The following is a 12,008-nucleotide window of genomic DNA, read 5'->3' as shown; positions in this document are numbered from 1 at the left end:
CTTGGCTCCTGGCTAATCCGCTCACCTAGAAACTGGCCTGCAAACACAGGCCCGATAGCAACCCGCCAGCATCACGCAACAGCTGAAATTTAAGCCACTGTTGATCCCGCCCGCTCCTCCAAGTGCAGTGGAGGTCTCAGGGAATGGTAAGACGATATCGGTGGCGAAGGGAGGACTCAGGGAGCTCCAGGAAACTTTGTTTCAGGCCCCGGTTGCCCTCTAAAATCCCTGGGCAAGTCGTTCAACAAGGTGAAGGCCACTTTGAGGGTGGTAGGGAGGAGGGTTGGGTAGAACCAGCACCTTCCTCATGACACCAAATTGGAAACCGGCCCCCATTGTGCTTTCCAGAGCTGCCTGGGTTCGGTGCAGATTCCTTAGGGCGATCTTGGGGGTCCCCAAGCACTCTGGGGGTTTGGGGGGGTCTCTGAGTACCTGGAGGCAAACTCGCTGACTGCCTCTTTTTTGTAGCTTTAGCTGCAGAAAACGCAGTCAGCCGGCTCACACTGCAGAGGGAGAATTTTGAGAAGACTGTGCCAAATTTTGACACATAAACATCACCCAAGTGCGGAGGAGGAACGCCAGGGGTGACTAACTATTGTGCCCTGCTTGGTCTTGTACTTCCCAAGCGCTTAGTACAGTGCTCTGCACACAGTAAGCGCTCAATAAATACGATTGATTGATTGATTGGTCCTCGTGGGGGCGGCGGGGGCGGAACGGGAAGGGGGGGTGTCCCTTACAGTCTTCCCCTACTGCCCCAGAAAAAGCTAGTTGCAGAACTGTACATAACCCAGCTAAAGCAGTGTGCTTAGAGAAGCAGCGTGGCTCAGTGGAAAGAGCCCGGGCTTTGGAGTCAGAGGTCATGGGTTCAAATCCCTGCTCTGCCAACTGTCATCATCAATTGTATTTATTGAGCGCTTACTGTGTGCAGAGCACTGTACTAAGCGCTTAACTGTCAGCTGTGTGACTTTGGGCGTCGCTTTTTTTTTTGATGGCATTTATTAAGCGCTTACTATGTGCAAAGCACTGTTCTAAGCGCTGGGGAGGTTACAAGGCGATCAGGTTGTCCCACGGGGGGCTCACAGTCTTCATCCCCATTTTCCAGATGAGGGAACTGAGGCACAGAGAAGTGAAGTGAAGTCTTTTAGACTGTGAGCCCACTGTTGGGTAGGGACTGTCTCTATATGTTGCCAACTTGGACTTCCCAAGCACTTAGTACAGTGCTCTGCACACAGTAAGCGCTCAATAAATACGACTGATTGATTGATTGATTGAAGTGACTTGCCCAAAGTCACCCAGCTGACAATTGGCAGAGCTGGGACTTGAACCCCTGACCTCTGACTCCAAAGCCCGGGCTCTTTCTACTGAGCCATGCTGCTTCTCTAACTTCTCTGTCCTCAGTTACCTCATCTGGAAAATGGGGATTAAGACTGTGAGCCCCCCGTGGGACAACCTGATCACCTTGTAACCTCCCCAGCGCTTAGAACAGTGCTTTGCACATAGTAAGCGCTTAATAAATGGCATCATTATTAAAGCACTTTACAATGGACCTTCTTTACCAATATACACTAAATGCTTTTGTGATCCCAAAGAATAGGTCTTAGCAGTCAAGTTTTAGGTCTCAAAATAATAATAATAATGGCATTTATTAAGCGCTTACTATGTGCAAGGCACTGTTCTAAGCGCTGACTATCTGTCAATTTGGTACGGAGGCCCACATTTTAGCAGCGGAAACAGAGGTTTGTGCGAAAAAATAAAAAATCTCATGTTTTTAATAGTTAACTTCAGATTATTTAGGGACCAATTGCCCAGACACTTTTACTAGTCATCATCATCAATCGTATTTATTGAGCGCTTACTATGCGCAGAGCACTGTCCTAAGCGCTTGGGAAGTACAAATTGGCAACATATAGAGACGGTCCCTACCCAACAGTGGGCTCACAGTCTAAAAGTCCTCTTTCCTTTTGGACGTTTCACTGCCCAGGGAAAAAGAAATGGAAAACAGTTGGTCTTGGGGAGATGGATGAAACTTTTGGCAAAAATGGAAGGTTTGAATTATTCATGGGTTTCAGTTATCCAAGCTAACCTTCTTTCCTCCTCCTCGGGTAATCGGGTGTTCGCTGCCTGGCTTCTGTGCTACCCAGGCCAGGATTTCACAGACATCCAAGCTGAAGCTGGGTCACCGAATTATGACTAGCTTTAGGGGAGCTCTGATTCATTGTTTTGGAGCTTGTCTAAAATTATCATCGCCGAAATAGTCCCCTTGATCCACTTTTTCCCTCTCGGTGATAGTGTACGTCCTATAGGGCCACTTCCTCCAGTAGCCTGCTTTTTAGTCATCCTGTTGCAGCATGATGTGTGTGATGGGGGAGTTGATTAATCAATGGTATTTACTGAGTGCCTGCTGGGTGCAGAGCACTGTACTAAGAGCTTGGGAGAGCAATCAATCAATCAATCGTATTTATTGAGCGCTTACTGTGTGCAGAGCACTGTACTAAGAGCTTGGGAGAGCAATCAATCGATCAATCGTATTTATTGAGCGCTTACTGTGTGCAGAGCACTGGACTAAGCGCTTGGGAAGTCCAAGTTGGCAACATATAAAGACAGTCTCTACCCAACAGTGGGCTCACAGTCTAGAAGGGGGAGACAAGAATGGAGTCGGTAGACATATTCCCTACCCATAACGAGCTTACAGTCTAGAGAGGGACGGAGGCTACTATAAATGGCCGTCTTTTATCCGTATCTCACCCCAGGTCCACTCAAGCTGGAAAAAGGACCTCGGCATATTCTATGTGATACCTGGGAGACCGTTTTATAGGGGTGACTCTTCATACTTTGGCCTTAGACTGCCTCAGTCAGAGGTAATGCAGTGATACTCTATTTTTATTTATTTATTTTACTTGTACATATCTATTCTATTTATTTTATTTTGTTAGTATGTTTGGTTTTGTTCTCTGTCTCCCCCTTTTAGACTGTGAGCCCACTGTTGGGTAGGGACTGTCTCTAGATGTTGCCAACTTGGACTTCCCAAGTGCTTAGTACAGTGCTCTGCACACAGTAAGCGCTCAATAAATATGATTGATTGAGTGTGAGCCCACTCTTTTAGACTGTGAGCCCACTGTTGGGTAGGGACTGTCTCTATATGTTGCCAACTTGGACTTCCCAAGCGCTTAGTACAGTGCTCTGCACACAGTAAGCGCTCAATAAATATGATTGATTGATTGATTTTGTAATTGCTTCAAGGAAAAAGGACTGAAGGAGCTAAAACTTTCTATAGGCTGTGTACAAGCAAGGGTGAAACTAGCCGATCCCCAAAACAACTCCCAGTCCTAGAGGAGTCCTCTAGTTGAACCTTAGCCCCAAGGGACGAAATAAAACAAGTAGACAGGTCAGGTGTCAGTACCATCAGAATGAATGGAATTATAGCTATATTCACATGATTAATGAAATAAATCTGGTATCTACTCTCGATGCCAGGATTGTGTTAGTTTTAGGGCTGCTCAGATCTCAATCAATCAATCAATTGTATTTATTGAGCGCTTACTGTGTACAGAGCACTGTACTAAGTGCTTGGGAAGTACAAGTTGGCAACATCTAGAGACGGTCCCTACCCAACAGTGGGCTCACAGTCTAGAAGGGGGAGACAGACAACGAAACAAAACATATTAACAAAATAAAATAAATAGAATAGACATGTACAAGTAAAATAAATAAATAAATTGAGTGAAGTATGGATTGAAGTGGGGAGAGACAGGAGGATAGAAGATCGGAGAGGAGGCTGATACAGTAGTCCAGACGGGATGGGATGAGAGCTTGAACGAGCAGGGTAGCGGTTTGGATGGAGAGGAAAGGGCGGATCTTGGCAATGTTGCGGAGGTGAGACCGGCAGGTTTTGGTGACGGCTTGGATGTGAGGGGTGAACGAGAGAGCGGAGTCGAGGATGACACCAAGGTTGCGGGCTTGTGAGACGGGAAGGATGGTAGTGCCATCAACAGTGATGGGAAAGTCAGGAAGAGGGCAGGGTTTGGGAGGGAAGACAAGGAGTTCCGTCTTGGACATGTTGAGTTTTAGGTGGCGGGCAGACAGCCAGATGGAGATGTCCTGAAGGCAGGAGGAGATGCGAGCCTCTCGTTTATGGGTGACCCTCCATGCTTCAGAAACCCTCCTGCTTGTCCTCCGCACCCCCACACCCGGCAGCACACACACACGGGAGGCCTCTCGGTGTACGATAAAACTGGATTTGGAAAACCTGAGGAGGGAGCTTGTCATCAGACCTAATGGCAGAAATGACACCTGCCCAGGTGGTGTCCTGTGGAAAGCGGAATTGGGCTGGGATAGAGCTCACCGATGGCTACCGTTCCGGAGAAAATGCTCTCCCCCAGAAATTGAGTGGGGCTTCTCAGGCATTAGCCGAGCTTTGCACATTCAGGCGAAGTGGTTTTTGTGGAAAACCTGATTCTCAGGCTGGGAAAATGAGTCCTGAGGTGTGGGTGCCTAGGGAGGCTGGTGACATGGGAGTCCGTTGAGCAAGAAGCTAATTGCTTCTTCTTCTTCTAGACTGTGAGCCCGCTGTTGGGTAGGGACCGTCTCTATATGTTGCCAACTTGCGCTTAGTACAGTGCTCTGCACACAGTAAGTGCTCAATAAATTCGACTGAATGAAAGGGCACCACAATGCTACCAGTTTAGAGAAGACAGTCTAAGCACTTGGTAAAAACATACACACTTTTGGAGAAAGTGGGCAGCTGACACCAAACTCATCCAAAGAAAAACAGAGGTTTTCATTTCCCCTGAATAACGCAATTGGACACTTAGCATCAGAGAAGCAGCGTAGCTCAATGGAAAGAGCCCGGGCTTTGGAGCCAGAGGTCATGGGTTCAAATCCCAGCTCTGCCAATTGTCAGCTGTGTGACTTTGGGCAAATCACTTAACTTCTCCGGGCCTCAGTTACCTCATCTGTAAAATGGGGATTAGGACTGTGAGCCCCCCCGTGGGACAATCTGATCACTTTGTAACCTCCCCAGCGCTTAGAACAGTGCTTTGCACATAGTAAGAACTTAATAAATGCCATTATTATTATTAATCTGGATTTCTCCTTCCAAATATTCCCCAGGGTTTGGCCCGAAGACCATAAATGGTGGTCCTCACCAGACCCACCCCATCATTATTGTTGTGTATGAACAAACGCCACTTGCGAAAACTTCTCCTTCCAAGGTGTATAAAACCGCTCCTCTTCCAAAGTCATCTCCAAAGCTCCACTATGGCTCTGCTCCTCTTGGAGCAAAGTAATCAATTATATTTATTGAATGCCGACTGGGAGCAGAGCACTGTACTAAGTGCTTGGGAGAGTACAATACAACAGGGTAGGCAAACACATTCCCAACCCACAACAAGCTTACGGTCCAGAGGATGAGGCTTTAATGGCAGAGGATGAAACCCTAACTGGTGAACCTCTTCGGCGGTTAAACAGCTGGATCTGGATGAAACAGAGGAGATCATTATTTATAATTGTGGTATTTGCTAAGCACTAATAATAATAATAATAATGATGTTTGTTAATCAATCGTATTTATTGAGCACTTACTGTGTGCAGAGCACTGTACTAAGCGCTTGGGAAGTACAAGTTGGCAACATATAGAGACAGTCCCTATCAATCAATCAATCAATCATTTATTGAGTGCTTACTGTGTGCAGAGCACTGTACTAAGCGCTTGGGAAGTCCAAGTTGGCAACATATAGAGACAGTCCCTACCCAACAGTGGGCTCACAGTCTAAAAGGGGGAGCACTTATGTGCCAGGCATTATTCTAAGCGCTGGGGTAAACACAAGATAATCGGGTTGGACACAGTCCATGTCCCACAAAGGGCTCACGGTCTTAATCCCCATTTTACAGATGAGGGAACTGAGGCACAGAGAAGGTAAGTGACTTGCTCAAGGTCGCACAGCAGACAAGTGGCAGAGCCGGAATTAGAACCCAGGTCAGTCTGACACCTAGGCCCAAGCTCTATCCGCTAGGCCACGCCGCTTCTCCTGGGGTAGCATGGCTCAGTGGAAAGAACACGGGCTTTGGAGTCAGAGGCCATGGGTTCAAATCCCGGCTCCGCCACTTGTCAGCTGGGTGACTTTGGGCAAGTCACTTCACTTCTCTGGGCCTCAGTTCCCTCATCTGGAAAATGGGGATGAAGACTGTGAGCCCCTCGTGGGGCAACCTGATTACCTTGTATCTACCCCAGCGCTTAGAACAGTGCTTTGCACATAGTAAGCGCTTAACAAATACCAACATTATTATTATTATTATATAATACAGATAGATCAAACACAGTACCTGTCCCACATGAGGCTTAGAGTCTAAGGGGGAAGGAGGGCAGGAATTTAATCCCCACTTTACAGATGAGGAAACTGAGCCACAGAAAAGTTAAGTAACTTGGCCAAGGTCACCAAATAGGGAAGTTGCAGAGCCGGGATTAGGATTTGGGACACCTGCTTCCCAAGTCCTGTATTCTTTTTCCACTAGGCCACATTGCTTTTCCAGGGCTGTAGGGATGATTTGAGTGCTTTGTTTGTTTGGTTGTTTTGTTTTAATGGTGTTTTTGTTAAGCTCTTACTATGTGTCAGTCACTGTACCAAGTGCTGGGGTCGATACTACATAATTAGCTTGGATACAGTCCATATTCCACATGGGGCTTACATCATCATCATATCAATCGTATTTATTGAGCGCTTACTATGTGCAGAGCACTGTACTAAGCGCTTGGGAAGTACAAATTGGCAACATATAGAGACAGTCCCTACCTAACAGTGGGCTCACAGTCTAAAAAGTCAGCGTGGCTCACTGGAAAGAGCACGGGCTTGGGAGTCGCAGGTCATGGGTTCGAATCCTGCCTCCCCCACATGTCTGCTGTGTGCCCTTGGGCAAGTCACTTCACTTCTCTCTGCCTCAGTTCCCTCATCTGCAAAATGGGGATTGAGACGGTGAGCCCCACATGGGACAACCTCATCTCCTGGTATTTCCCCCAGCGCTAAGAACAGTGCTTTGCACATTGTAAGTGCTTAACAAATACCAACATTATTATTATTATTATGATAATCCCCAGGAGAATCCACTTGACAGATGAGGTAACTGAGGCACAGATGAGTTAAGTGACTTGCCCAAGGTCTTACAGCAGAGAAGTGACAGAAGCAGGATGAGAACCCAGGTCCATCCTCTGTTCATTGTACCACGCTGCCTCTCTAATTGTTATCGGCTTATTCATTAATTCTCTTGTATTACATGTACATGTATTACATGTACAAGGGATTCCCTTCATCTCCCGCTAAAATCTTGCTCTTTTTTTCCCACCCCCAGTTTGACTGTCCTTAGTGGGAGTTTCTTCCCTTCGTAGCAAGGATCTGCCGATGGCTGCCTTTATCCTAATCCTACCCCGGCATCGCTCAGGCAGGTTGTAGCCAGCTGGGAATCTCAAGGGAAGCTCAGGCGAGAAGCAGTGTTGCCTAATGGATGGAGCAAGGGCCTGGGAGATGGGAAGGACCTAAGTCCTAATTCCAGCTCCGCCTCTTCTCTGCCAAGTGACCTTGGGTAAGTCACTTACTTTTTCTACCTCGTCTGTAAAATGGTGATTACGACTGTGAGCCCCATGTGGGACATGGACTGTGTCCAACCTGATCGGCTTGTATCTAGCCCGGAGCTTAGTAAGTTCATAAACGCTTAGCAAGACATAAATGCTCCCCCAAGCAATTAGTACAGTGCTCTGCACATAGTAAGTGCTCAATACCATTAATTGATCGATTGATTTTAAAAAACGGTGGCTGACAAAGCCCTATATCGCACAAGCAGCAGAAGTTCCTCACAGCCGCTTCCTGGGATGAAGAAAGGAAAGAAAGTCATTCATTCAATCGTATTTATTGAGCGCTTACTGTGTGCAGAGCGCTGTACTAAGCGCTTGGGAAGTACCACATGTCTGCTGTGTGAGCTTGAGCAAGTCACTTAACTTCTCTGAGCCTCGGTTACCTCATCTGTAAAATGGGGATTAAGACACGTGGGACAACCTGATCACTTTGTATCCCCCCAGCGCTTAAAACAGTGCTTTGCACATAGTAAGCGCTTAACAAATTCCAACATTATTATTATTATTATTATTATTATTGGGAAGTACAAGTTGGCAACATCTAGAGACGCTCCCTACCCAACAGTGGGCTCACAGTCTAGAAGGGGGAGACAGAGAACAAAACCAAACATATTAACAAAATAAGTAGAATAAATACGTACAAGTAAAATAAATAAATAGTCAAGCGAAGCATTGTGCCCCAGTGAAAAGAACACAGGCTTGGGAGTCAGAAAACCTGAGCTCTAATCCTGTCTGCTATATGACCGTGGGCAAAGTCACTTGATTTTTCTGTGCCTGTTACCTCCTCTGTAAAATGGGGATTAAGAGTGTTAGCTCTATATGTATATATGTTTGTACATATTTATTACTTTATTTATTTTACTTGTACCTATCTGTTCTATTTATTTTATTTTGTTAGTATGTTTGGTTTTGTTCTCTGTCTCCCCCTTCTAGACTGTGAACCCACTGTTGGGTAGGGACCGTCTCTAGATGTTGCCAGCTTGTACTTCCCAAGCGCTTAGTACAATGCTCTGCACACAGTAAGCGCTCAGTAAATACGATTGATTGATTGATTGATAGCTCCTTGTGGGACATGGACTGTGTCCGATCTGATTAGCTTGTATCTACTCCAGAGCTTCGTATAGTACTTGGCACATAGGAGCTGCTCAACAAATCCCATAAAAAAACCTCAAAACAAACGGGAATAGTCCTACAGGAGTGAGGGGGAAGGAATTGGGAGATCAAAAGTTATAGGAGATAGCTCCTGGCTCCCTGCACTAACGTTTTGTACATATTTATTTTATTTTGTTAATATGTTTTGTTTTGTTGTCTGTCTCCCCCTTCTAGACTGTGAGCCCACTGTTGGGTAGGGACCGTCTCTAGATGTTGCCAGCTTGTACTTCCCAAGCGCTTAGTACAATGCTCTGCACACAGTAAGCGCTCAGTAAATACGATTGATTGATTGATTGATAGCTCCTTGTGGGACATGGACTGTGTCCGATCTGATTAGCTTGTATCTACTCCAGAGTGTCTTATAGTACTTGGCACATAGGAGCTGCTCAACAAATCCCATAAAAAAACCTCAAAACAAACGGGAATAGTCCTACAGGAGTGAAGGGGAAGGAATAGGGAGATCAAAAGCTATAGGAGATAGCTCCTGGCTCCCTGCACTAACGTTTTGTACATATTTATTTTATTTTGTTAATATGTTTTGTTTTGTTGTCTGTCTCCCCCTTCTAGACTGTGAGCCCACTGTTGGGTAGGGACCGTCTCTAGATGTTGCCAACTTGGACTTCCCAAGCGCTTAGTACAGCGCTCTGCACACAGTAAGCGCTCAATAAATACGAATGAATGAATGAAAAGGTATCCAACTCTGGGGAGGAGGCCAGCTGGGCCCTCTGCCAACAGGAGCAGGACTACAGAGGATAAAACTGCAGCAACTACTCCGTTACGCTTACCCACCGGTTCAGGAAGCAAACCAGAAGGAATTGGGCTCTAATCATCATCAATCGTATTTACTGAGCGCTTAGTGTGTGCAGAGCACTGTACTAAGCGCTTGGGAAGTACAAATTGGCAACATATAGAGACAGTCCCTACCCAACAGTGGGCTCACAGTCTAAAAGGGGGAGAGACTCCTGGAGAAGAGGAAGATACAATCAAGCAAATATCTTGCTTCATCTAAGGAAGAGATTTACTCCTGATGGTTGACTTAAAGCAGTGATTGCCAATGGATAGCACTCACCAGTGTGATTTCATCTCCCCCACCCAAAAAAAAAAACCTCCTTTAATTAAAGAAAACGGGCAACATCTAGCAAACGCGGTCCAACAGAACGGGATTTGGCTCCCTGAGCATGATTACGGGAACTAGTTTTGGCCCCGGTTAGTACAGATTTGATTTTATATTCTACTTTTTCCCCCTCAAGCTGTCACTGATTCTGTAAAATGAGCCAGAACCTGTTGGCAGTCGTAACTGCGTACAGCTAAACAAGCACCGTCACCCCTCTGAACTATTGTTTGAACATGTATGATGGGGTCAATATTTATTGGGTGCGCATTATAGTGATTACTTTTTCACTGATCCTTCCGCGTAGTTAACGGCCCCTGGTAGCCCCACATTCCTCAGAATTTCCAATGGTCTTCAAATACTTGGGAAGGAAGGCAGCATTTCTCCAACATTACTGAAAACCCGGCTACAGGAATAGCCTTTCGTCAGTAATACTGAGTACCTACTGTAGTTAGAGCACGGTACGAGGGTTTGGGAGCATGGCCTAGGGGCAAGAGCCCGAGCTTGGGAGTCAGGTGTCGTGGGTTCTAATCCCCATTTTGCTACTTGTCCGCTGTGTGACCCTGGGCAAGTCACTTAACTTCTCTGGGCCACAGTTACCTCATCTGTAAAATGGGGATTGAGACCGTGAACCCCACATGGGACAATCTGATTACCTTGTATTTACCCCAGTGCTTAGAACAGTGCTTGGCACATAGTAAGCACTTAAATACCATAATTATTATTAATATATTACAGTAGTAAAGGAGCTTTAGCTTTAAGCTGAAGTGAGATTTTTACACAAAAAATAATACACTTCCCAATAGGCTGCATAAACATTGTAATAGGGAGGTTGTGAATTTTCTTTTCTATAGAGTTTCACCAGTGGAAAAGATCCCCCAGTAATTTAGTATGTTGAGAGACCACACATGTCAGACTGTGAGCCCGTTGCGGGCAGGGATTGTCTCTATTTGCTGCCGAATTGTACTTTCCAAGCGTTTAGCACAGTGCTCTGCACACAGTAAGCGCTCAATAAATACGATCAGCTGAATGACTAGAGCAGGTGGATGAGAGCTCGGGGTTCCCTCCAACTCTTGGCAAGTTCCTGTCGCTCCTTTAATCTCATGTAGAGACTTCCCTATTTAAATTAGTTTTGCAAAAGCAAAATTTAGCAAGTTTTGCCAAAGCAAATCTAGGTAAACCAGAACCAAGGCATAGTCAACCTTTCTTTGGGCCAGGCCAACACATACGGTGTGGGGAACTTTAAAAAAAATAAATTAACGTCTTTTAGGAAGGAACTAGAAGGGACCACGGGTGTTAGATTTCTCAAAATGCCTCGTGGCTTAATCGGAATTTACTCCTTTTTGCTGTTCCTGGGTTGGGAGGCTCGGTTGCTGCCACCTGCACAGCCACACCACCTCCAGAGCAGCTTCTTTGGGTTTCCTACCTCTTTTCCCTGAAAAGGCGCAGCCGGGCCGGGGTAGGTCAAAAAACACGGGACTGAGATGCCACAACCTGAGCTGTGGAGTTAATAATGGTCACAACTCCCAACACCTGTGAGGGAGTTGCTAAACCCCCCTCAGGAATGCTTGCAGGGATTCATGCCTGCTGGGGAATGAGTGGAGCTAGTCGAGTCAATCAATTAATAATAATAATAATAATGATGATGGTATCTGTTAAGCACTTACTATGTGCCAAGCACCCTTCTAAACCCTGGGGGTAGATACAAGGCGATCAGGTTGTCCCACGTGGGGCTCACAGTCTTCATCCCCATTTTCCAGGTGAGGTAACTGAGGCACAGGGGAATTAAGTGACTTGCCCAAAGTCACACAGCTGATCAGTGATAGAGTCGGGATGAGAACCCACGACCTCTGACTCCCAACCCCGGGCTCTTTCCACTGAGCCACGCTACTGTGTGCAAAGCACTGTACTAAACTTTTGGAAAGTACAATTCGGTAACAGCCGTGTGACTTTGGGCAAGTCCCTTCTCTGTGCTTCAGTTCCCTCAAATGTAAAATGGGGATTAAGACTGTGAGCCCTACGTGGGACAACCTGATGACCTTGTATCTACCCTAGTGCTTAGAACAGTGCTTGGCACGCAGTAGGCGCTTAAATACCATCATTATTCATCCCTACCCAACAACG

Source organism: Tachyglossus aculeatus, chromosome 6 (genome assembly GCF_015852505.1).
Source record: "Tachyglossus aculeatus isolate mTacAcu1 chromosome 6, mTacAcu1.pri, whole genome shotgun sequence".
Lineage (NCBI taxonomy): Eukaryota > Metazoa > Chordata > Mammalia > Monotremata > Tachyglossidae > Tachyglossus > Tachyglossus aculeatus.
The sequence above is the reverse complement of the archived record's forward strand: the minus strand, read 5'-3'. Positions refer to the sequence as shown.